The sequence below is a fragment of the Penaeus japonicus genome, unplaced genomic scaffold (assembly GCF_977035675.1).
Source record: "Penaeus japonicus unplaced genomic scaffold, GWHDUDI00000001_assembly GWHDUDI00000023, whole genome shotgun sequence".
In the NCBI taxonomy this organism is placed as follows: domain Eukaryota; kingdom Metazoa; phylum Arthropoda; class Malacostraca; order Decapoda; family Penaeidae; genus Penaeus; species Penaeus japonicus.
The window spans coordinates 11,296,363-11,306,362 of NW_028234425.1; the positions used below are offsets into that span (position 1 = coordinate 11,296,363).

The 10,000-nt window shown below is 44.7% G+C and overlaps 1 protein-coding gene across 2 annotated transcripts in view; it reads right to left on the reverse strand.

Moving 5' to 3' along the window:
- LOC122254076 (uncharacterized) overlaps window positions 1–10,000 on the reverse strand; it is a 111,037-nt gene that overhangs the window by 8,177 nt on the left and 92,860 nt on the right. The window lies entirely within an intron of this gene.

The window sequence follows — 10,000 nt, forward strand, 5'->3', positions numbered from 1 at the left end:
TTGTGGGAGTGGGGGGAGTTTTGTGGAGTGGGAGGGGCGGGGGAGTCTGTGGGAGTGGGAGAGGGGGCGGGGGAGTTTGTGGGAGTGGGAGAGGGGGCGGGGGAGTTTGTGGGAGTGGGAGAGGGGGCGGGGGAGTTTGTGGGAGTGGGGGAGGGGGCGGGGGAGTCTGTGGGAGTGGGAGAGGGGGCGGGGGAGTTTGTGGGAGTGGGGGAGGGGGCGGGGGAGTCTGTGGGAGTGGGAGAGGGGGCGGGGGAGTTTGTGGGAGTGGGAGAGGGGGCGGGGGAGTTTGTGGGAGAGGGGGCGGGGGAGTTTGTGGGAGTGGGAGAAGGGGCGGGGGAGTTTGTGGGAGTGGGGGAGGGGGCGGGGGAGTCTGTGGGAGTGGGAGAGGGGGCGGGGGAGTCTGTGGGAGTGGGAGAGGGGGCGGGGGAGTCTGTGGGAGTGGGAGAGGGGGCGGGGGAGTTTGTGGGAGTGGGAGAGGGGGCGGGGAGCTTACGTGCAAGATTTTGTGTAACTCGGTACTTCTGCCTGTAAATAGGTGCATACCTCTTGCGTGAGTAATGCTTTATGACGATGCATTCAATGAATAACCCCGCGTAACTGTTTTCGCATTCCAATATAAGCCACAGCCATTTTCGTTTGTTGGTTGGTTCGTCATCATCGGCATCATCACGTCACCATCGCCATCACATCGTCATACTCATCATCTTTATCATTATGATTATCGTCATTACTGATGATGATGATGATGATATTGATGATGATGACGATGATGATGATGATGATGATGATGATGATGATGATGATGATGATGATGATGATGATGATGATGATGATGATGATAATAATGATAATGATAATGATTGATAATGGTAATAATAATGATGATGATGATAATGGTGAAGATAATGATGATAGTTATTGTTATCACCATCGTTATTGTCATCATTAGTAAGCTGCCACATCCCACGTATGGCTTCTCGTGTGAGACGAAAAACAAGACATTTATATTTGCAGGAATTGTCCGGTTTCTTGCCACAGACTGGACTGAGGCACTGCCCAGCTGCCGTGCCATGATTCTTCTTGATGAAGAGCTTGGCAGCGTGTTCTGCCAAGCGGTGCCTCACAATTTCTAAATAACTTTTTCATTGTGAAGGCCGCCAACATACAAGGAAGGAAGAAAACAGTCTTCTCTTTGTCACAACTTGTGACACTCCAGCATCCTTCCCTGGCATGAGGTTGTGCCCTCGCTGTAAATAAGATGACCCGGACGGCGCGGCAAAGTGACAAACACAGACAAACGAGGCCAAAATAAACACCAGGGTCGCGCGACTGGGGGGCACCGTGCCAATGGGGTGCCAGTTAGAACGAGTGCCCGACGCGTCACCGATTGTAACCCCCGAGTTATAAAAGAATCTTGCATGTGGCTGACGTCAAGGGTATACAACACCCACCTGCCGACGTCTTCGAGCTGATGTTCCTTTTCCCCGCTGCTGGGTTTTGCTCTTGACGCGGGGTTGCTGCAGAAAACTCAAGCAAAACAGGAGCAGGCAGCCCACGGCCCCGATGGCCAGGGCCACCGGCACCGCCTCTAGCAGGGAGCAGAGGACCAGAGAGACGTAGCTCGAGTTCGAAGAGGTTCGGCGTGGGCGGCCAGGACCCATGGCGTCCAGTGCGAGCCTTCCCCCTTCACGTATTTGAGTTCATGACCGCACACGCACGCATCCGCGACCATGGGCCAAACCGCCGCCACTTCCAGGGAGTCGCAGCAGAGGCTCCGAGTCAGCCATGCACCACTCTCTCGCACGCCTCGGCTTTGCTACTACAGGCCCTTTTGCTACCGCCCAAGACTAGACACTCGGCCCTGGCTCTGGCTTGAGCGCGCACACACTATGAAAGCTTTCCACTCCTCCCCGCCGAATCACTACAAATTACTACGCCCTTCCACGGCTGGTGTGGTATTTCATGTTTCAATAACGCACGCACTTCACTAAGTCCTACTTCTGCAGTAGAGTCAAAAAAGAGTAAAAGAGAAAACTATCCCTTCCTTCATGGTACAAAATGAAGACACACATTTCCTGCTCTCTCTCGGAAGATAACATAATTCCTAGTCTTTTTACCTGGTGTGATAATTTTAATTAGTCGTAGTTATAGTTTTCAACCGGCACGATTCGCCATGGGATGTTAGGGTCACGTGAAGTTATCTGAACGTTACCTGATCTAATTTATCTGTAACATTGCCATAGCTTGGCCGGGTAGAATTCAAACCAAAACTTAAAATAATGGTAGACAATTCCTTTAATAAATCAGCTGTATTACACTTGATGGCAAGTGTCTCGTACGCCCTTCAGGCGGCCAAGAGACGACCTGGTCTATGTAGGCTATTTATCTTTAAACACTGAGTGCATCGTTCTGCACCGGGGGTCTGTCTGTCTGTCGTGCTTCAGTTCCTTCTTGTTCCCCGCTGTTCCTCGTAGCACACGAGGAACAAACAGCCCCCTACAATAATAAGGGATCGGAGCTTCGGTTGACCACGAGGGCTAAGAATAGTACCGACGCCCGGCCAAGTGATGAAGACATAGAAGTGGTGAGCCAAGGTAGCAGCAGCAATGTCGGCCGTCAAACAGCGACAAACCAAAGGCTGTTCAGAGATCGTGCAAACCCGCACACAATCACCTACAAGCATAATTCCGTCGAGGTTCCTGAACATCGTGCTCGTACCAGCATTGCCAGACATAATGCAACAAGTCGCCTTCATCCTCGCTTGCACACAGGTTCATCATCAACACTCGAACCACAACATGCGCTCCGCCTACCCCGTCAGATAACGGCCGAGGCTCTTCTGGCACGTGGTAACGGACATTTGTCGGTCTTAATCTATTCACATATGTACTTTATATGGCGATAGGTGAAAATCACACAGCTGGCGTGATGGTGGTGATGATGGATGGTGATAGTGATGATGGTGATTGTGGTGGAGGTGGAGGTGAAGGTAGTGGAGGTGAAGGTAGTGGAGGTGGAGGATGTGGTGGTGATGATGGTGATGATGGTGATGATGGTGGTGGTGGTGGTGGTGGTGGTGGTGGTGGTGGTGGTGGTGATAGTAAGGACTATGATTGATCATGATTGAGATTACAAATAATAATGGTGCCAGCGACGATGACGATAATGATGTTGAAAATAACGACGTCGACAATGACAATAATGACAATAAACAACAACATTACCGACAAAAACAATAATCCCAATTAAAAATATATATATAATAAAAAGTATTACGCCCGTCGTCCTCCAGTACCGCGACTCGAAGGACGTCAGTTTTGGAACCCGGATGTTCTTCGTTGTTACTGAATGGGTCACGGCCCATATCACAACTCCAAAAAATGATCTACTCATATCGAAGTCATCCCAAGATATGACGCATTGTGGCATTCGTACAAACCTATCTAAATACTCTCCCTTTTTGCTGTTATTGTTGTTGTTGTTGTTGTTTAACTGTCAGGTCCCGCATAATGTTGAATCTATTTTCTGTTCATAACGAAATCAACCCTCATCATAACCATTCAGTGAATAGGGGAGGGGGAGGGGGAGGGAGAGGGAGAGGGAGAGGGAGAGGGAGAGGGAGAGGGAGAGGGAGAGGGAGAGGGAGAGGGAGAGGGAGAGGGAGAGGGAGAGGGAGAGGGAGAGGGAGAGGGAGAGGGAGAGGGGGAGGGGGAGGGGGAGGGGGAGGGAGAGGGAGAGGGAGAGGGAGAGGGAGAGGGAGAGGGAGAGGGAGGGAGAGGGAGAGGGAGAGGGAGAGGGGGAGGGAGAGGGAGAGGGAGAGGGAGAGGGTGAGGGTGAGGGTGAGGGTGAGGGTGAGGGAGAGAGAGAGGGGGGGGGGGGGAAGATGGGCTTATGGCAGGGCAGGCCGGGGCAGCGTCTGGCATGGATCGCACTGAACCAGCATAGAGCGGTCTGCGCTGGTGCCAACATCCACGTGTTTGGTGCCCCGCCTCCTGTACATCACGTGGTACTAGCAAGCACCGTTAGGAATTTACTCTAGACTTCAAGAAATATATCAAGGCATGGGTAACTGCATATTTATGTGCATGAGTAAAAGGTGGAATAAATAAACAGATTGGGAGACAAGTAGATAACCATATATATAAATACATAAATAGATAGATAACACACTCTCATACTGACTGATAGATAGATACAAACAAATACATAATTAGATAAAGCCACAAATTTACACATAGATAACAGACTGATTTATAGATATATATATATATATATATATAAAGATACATATAATCATATTCAGACAAGTACCATTGGCTATATGGAAAAACAGACCAACAGAGAGACAGACATAGGCCGCTAGACGAATCAGACGTGCGTCTGCATCCCTATCACATGCCCTATCCACCCAAGGACTACTACACTCGAAGTGTTGTAGCATCACGTATGTGCTAATCACCTATGTAGCCCAGAATTCGAGAGGCTCCGTGCCACATTATAAATACCAAGAGTACAGTCCATGCTTGCGTAGAATTACAGGCAAAAAAATATTAATAATAATAAATAAAAAAATAAAAAATAAACAATGAAGAGACGAGACCGCGAATAATATTCCGCTTGTGGTTTGACTCACGGTCGTAGACCTTTCGACGATATCTTTGATAAAAAAAAATATGGTGTATATAGAATATGAGTTTTACATATATGCAATATGACGAAATGGACTTCAGAGGTTAACATATTCTTAGTCTTATTCAGACGCAGATTACCGCTCGTGGCACCAACCAGGTCAAAACCGCGTACCATTATGAGTGTCACGCTGGCAAGAGAGCCCCGCGTCTTTCATGCCTAGGGTGCCAGACCAGCAGTCACGCAAGCTATCTGGGACACACCTTCCTCACAGCTTCCTCACACCCCCCTACATCCCTCCTTCCCGTGGTGTCACTTTCATTCCTTCCTCGAGGCCAGGCAGTGGGCACTCGGCACTCGGCACTCGGCAGGTGTGGTCCCAGGTGGGGGACCAGCTGGGACGCGCGCTGCGAAGGAGCCACCTGAGCATGACACCGAGACAGCCGCCGCTAAACCGCATCGGGAGGCTAATCGGCGCACCTGTGAACTCCGTCAGACGCTTTGGCGGCAGAGGGAAAGGGGAGGGGAAGAGGGTAAGGGAGGAGGAGGGGAAGGAGGGGAAGGAGGAGGGGAAGGGGGAGAGTGTAGGAAGGGAGGAGAAGGGGAAGGGGGAGAGGGTAGGAGGGGAGGAGTAAAAGGGGAAGGGTAAGTTGAAGGGGAAGTGGAGTGGAAGGGGAAGGGGAAGGGGAAGGGGGAAGGGGAAGGGGAAGGGGAAGGGAAGGGGAAGGGGAAGGGGAAGGGGAAGGGGAAGGGGACTGGGAGGGAACAGTTAGAGATCGCACCTCATTACATAACATTAACTAATACACTGACTTGGATATATCTACGCAATGATAAATGACCCCTAAAATGCATTTCAACCGCAGCAGCTTGTCTATTGCAACAATGCACCCAAGAGATGCATGGTTCCATTATAAGAACAGTTTCCATGATCATCATAACCTTCCCCATTTATCATTATCGTCAACCTTATTGCCATCGTTATCACCGGCATCATCACTATTAATATCACTGGCATCACCATTACCATCATTATAATTCATAGTATTACTATCATCAACATCATAAAATTAGCATTAACCACTACAACTACTACTACCATTATCATTATTATTAATATTATCATTAAATTCCTGTTTTAATGCCAGTATCCCTTTAGACTTTTCACAACATTCTGTAAAAAAAAATACCAATGAACATAAAAACTTAACATTTACACTCAGTTCATTTCTATTAAAAAAAAAATATCAGGCTAAGAGTAAATTCAACCCAACAACATTAAACGGAACTCCAACAACAGATATTAACATGAATTAACATATGGCCGCTCCACCCCCTCCCCCCCTCTCCCGACCAAGGCTCTCAAGATTGCACTAAAACCTATACTCACACTTACACTCTCTTCTTTCTTCGCTTTCATAGTTTCCCTTTTTCCTCTTATTCTTTTTCTTCTCTCTCGTTTTTGCTTTTGCTTTTGCTTTTGTTCTTGCTCTTGCTCTTGCTCTTGCTCTTGCTCTTGCTCTTGCTCTTGCTCTTGCTCTTGCTCTTGCTCTCTCTCTCTCTCTCTCTCTCTCTCTCTCTCTCTCTCTCTCTCTCTCTCTCTCTCTCTCTCTCTCTCTCTCTCTCTCTCTCTCTCACACACACACACACACACACACACACACACACTCACTCACTCACTCACTCACTCACTCACTCACTCACTCACTCACTTACTCACTCACTCACTCACTCACTCACTCACTCACTCACTCACTCAACTCAACTCAACTCAACTCAACTCAACTCAACTCAACTCAACTCAACTCAATTCAATTCAATTCAATTCAACTCAACTCAACTCAACTCAACTCACTCTCTCCTACATTCCCACTCTCACTCTCACTCTCTCCTACATTCCCACTCTCACTCTCACTCTCACTCTCACTCTCACTCTCACTCTCACTCTCACTCTCACTCTCACTCTCACTCACACACACACACACACACACACACACACACACACACACACACACACACACACACTGTTGACATCACAGCATTAAATGCAATAATGTCCCAACCGTCCAGTTCAGTTCATCAAAGAGGCCGACGTTGCGTCGACACAGCCAGCCTTCAGCGATATAAAAAGGTCTTGGCCATTTAAATGTTTCTAGCATTATAATAACGAACAGATGGTAAATATATATTAAAATAACACGAAACATATGTATAACGGATTATATTCGAGCAAATAATTGTCAAATAAATTTACATCTTAAAAAAATACCTAAGATTCAATAAATAGATTATTAAAGAGAGATAACAATTGCTGAATAGGATTCTGCATTTCATCTTGCACTGAAAACCAGATAAAACTAACTCGTTCACTCGCCAGTCAAGGCGAGTGAAGCAATACTAAGACTTGGGAGGAGAGGGGGGAGGGGGGGAGAGGAGGGGGGGGAGATGATAGAGGAGGGGAGGAGGAAGGGTAGAGAATAAAGGAGGAAAAGGGTTGGGTAGACGGAGAGAGGGAGATAGGGAGGAGTAGAAGGGTTAGGGACGGGGTATAAGAGAAGGAGAGAAGAGAGGAGAGGGGATAAGAGGAAAGGAAGGGCGGTGAAGAAGGGCGAGGGCGCCGGTGTCAAGTAGGTCGCGCAACCCTCGGAAGGATAAAGGAGCTTATATCCGCGTCCCACTTTCGAAAAAAAGAACGACAAAGTGTGTTCCAAAGTCCTAGACGATGTGGCGACTGCCTTATGCCGTGGCGGAGGCCGTGGGGTGGGTGGGGGAGAAGGAGGGGGGAGAAGGGAGGGGAAGAAGGGGGCAGAGGTGGGATGGCGGATGAGACGGTTGGGGTGTGGAGGAAGGGCAGGGGAGAAGAGAGGGAAGGAGGGAGAGAGGGACAAGGGAGGGTACCTTCTTTAAGTAGAAATGGATTGTATCCAATTTCTGACCGTGACACAGGGCAAGAGAGAGGCAGAAAAAAGGAAAGGAGTCTGGAGCCCAGATATATACAAGAGCACAAACTGGTTCGCTAATTGAATTAAGTGATGCAGACACCCAAACGACCCACAAATGCAAATAAAATGTACAACTCGTTAACACCAATGCTACAACACCCCTAGGCGAATATTTCTGCCAAGACGAAAAGAAAAAAACTTGTTTATAAGTGGAGTGTCCGAGAGTGCCAGCTGGAGTGGGCCACTCCCGGCACTCTCCTCAGGTGGACGTTAGTATCAGGCTGGTGCCAACTGTACCTAACCTACTCCCGATCTCACCACTTGTTCGCCAGTCCAGGTCATAGGGAAAACTGTGTCGTTCCTTGTGCGAGGAACGCGAACAGAATTAAGAATGAAAACCCATTTAGATACAAAATAAAGGAATGGTCTTTCAATTACTGAATTAAATGCGAATTAAATCATCCTAGAAATCTGAGAGACAAATAACCAAATAAATAAAGTTAGGGCGAAATGCAAGTATAATGCAGAGTCTGTGTTTTAAACCTTCGCACTTCTCGTTGCGTCTGGTGTAATTCTGTTGGATGTTCTGGCCTCAAACTAGCATATTAGTTATACAAATATCATAGTTATACATATGATATCAGTTATACAAATATCTATATTGCTGACATCACCATCATTGACACAAGAGGTTAATAGGTCTTCGAATCAAGAAAAAAGAAAAAAGAAAAGTGGAATGCATCGCCTCCATGTTGGCACGGACATAAAACAGAGCACCTGAACAGTCTTTCTCTCCCCGCACAGAAATACAAAGCCGCGTTTAACTAGTTCATATCATGCTTACTCACACCGAGGCATGACACGACCATCGGACGAATACATTACGATTCCCCACGGACGACGAGCCGAGTACAACCGCAGACAAAAATGCACAGGTCGACTACAGCTACAGACGAAATGCCGTGCTGTTTCGAAGACTCAGGATTACACAAGGCTGCGGCGTCAGTTACCAACGCGGTCACAGCCTGACCCGCCTCTTAATGACAGAACAATGACGCGGACACAAGTACGTCAAACTTCGCTTTGGGAAACTGTATACAGCGCGATGGGGTGAAGTTACCGACTAACTTCAGGGGACAAAGTAAGTATTTAAGTATTCTGGACCCTGATATCCGTTTGATTCATTGCTAAGTTTATTTCTGACAATCACTTTCTTTCTCGTTTGTGTCGCAAAGATTCGCACAATTTATGTTGTTTTAGGTAATCTATTAAACATAAACGGAGAGGTGTTGCATCACTGCCGTTCACACACACACACACACACATACACACATAAATAGCTCTACAAGGTCACACATGCTTAATCTATAGGGAATTTTGCCAAGCCTAATCGAATCAACGATTTGAAATCCGTGTTTTAATGTCGGCTGCCTAGCAACCTAGATCTCTGACCTGTTGACCCTATAATCAATACGGGGAATGTTCCGGCCCATTTAGGCGTGTCACTTTCGACGTAGGCCTATGTTCAGGGAGCGCTAAAAATACATTTTGCAAAAGGGGCCTACTACTCAATAATAATAATATAATAATAATAATATAATAATAATAATAATAATAGCAATACAATAAAAACAATAATACCAATAATATAATAATAATAATAATAATAATAATAATAATAATAGCAATACAAATAATAAACATCATGATAATAATAACAATACAAATAATAACAATAATAATAATAATATAATAATAATAATAATAGCAATACAAATAATAAACATCATGATAATAATAACAATACAAATAATAAACATCATGATAATAATAACAATACAAATAATAACAATAATAATAATAATAATAAAAATACAAATAATAACAATAAAAGTAATAATAATAATAGCAATACAAATAATAACAATAATGATAATAATAACAATAATAATAATAATATAATATTAACAACAACAATACAAATAATAACAATAATAATAATAATATAATAATAATAATATAATAATAATAATATAATAATAATAATAGCAATACAAATAATAAACATCATGATAATAATAACAATACAAATAATAAACATCATGATAATAATAACAATACAAATAATAACACTAATAACAAAAATAACAATGAGGATGAGGATGTGGATGATGATGATGATGATGATGATAACAATAGTAATAATAATAATCATAACAATAATAATAATATAATAATAATGATAATAATAATAGCAATAACAATAATAACAATAATAATAATAACAATAATAACAATAATAACAATAACAATAATAACAATAATAACAATAATAACAATGATGATGATGATGATGATGATGATGATGATGATGATGATGATGATGATGATGATGATGATAATGATGATGATATTAATAATAATAACAA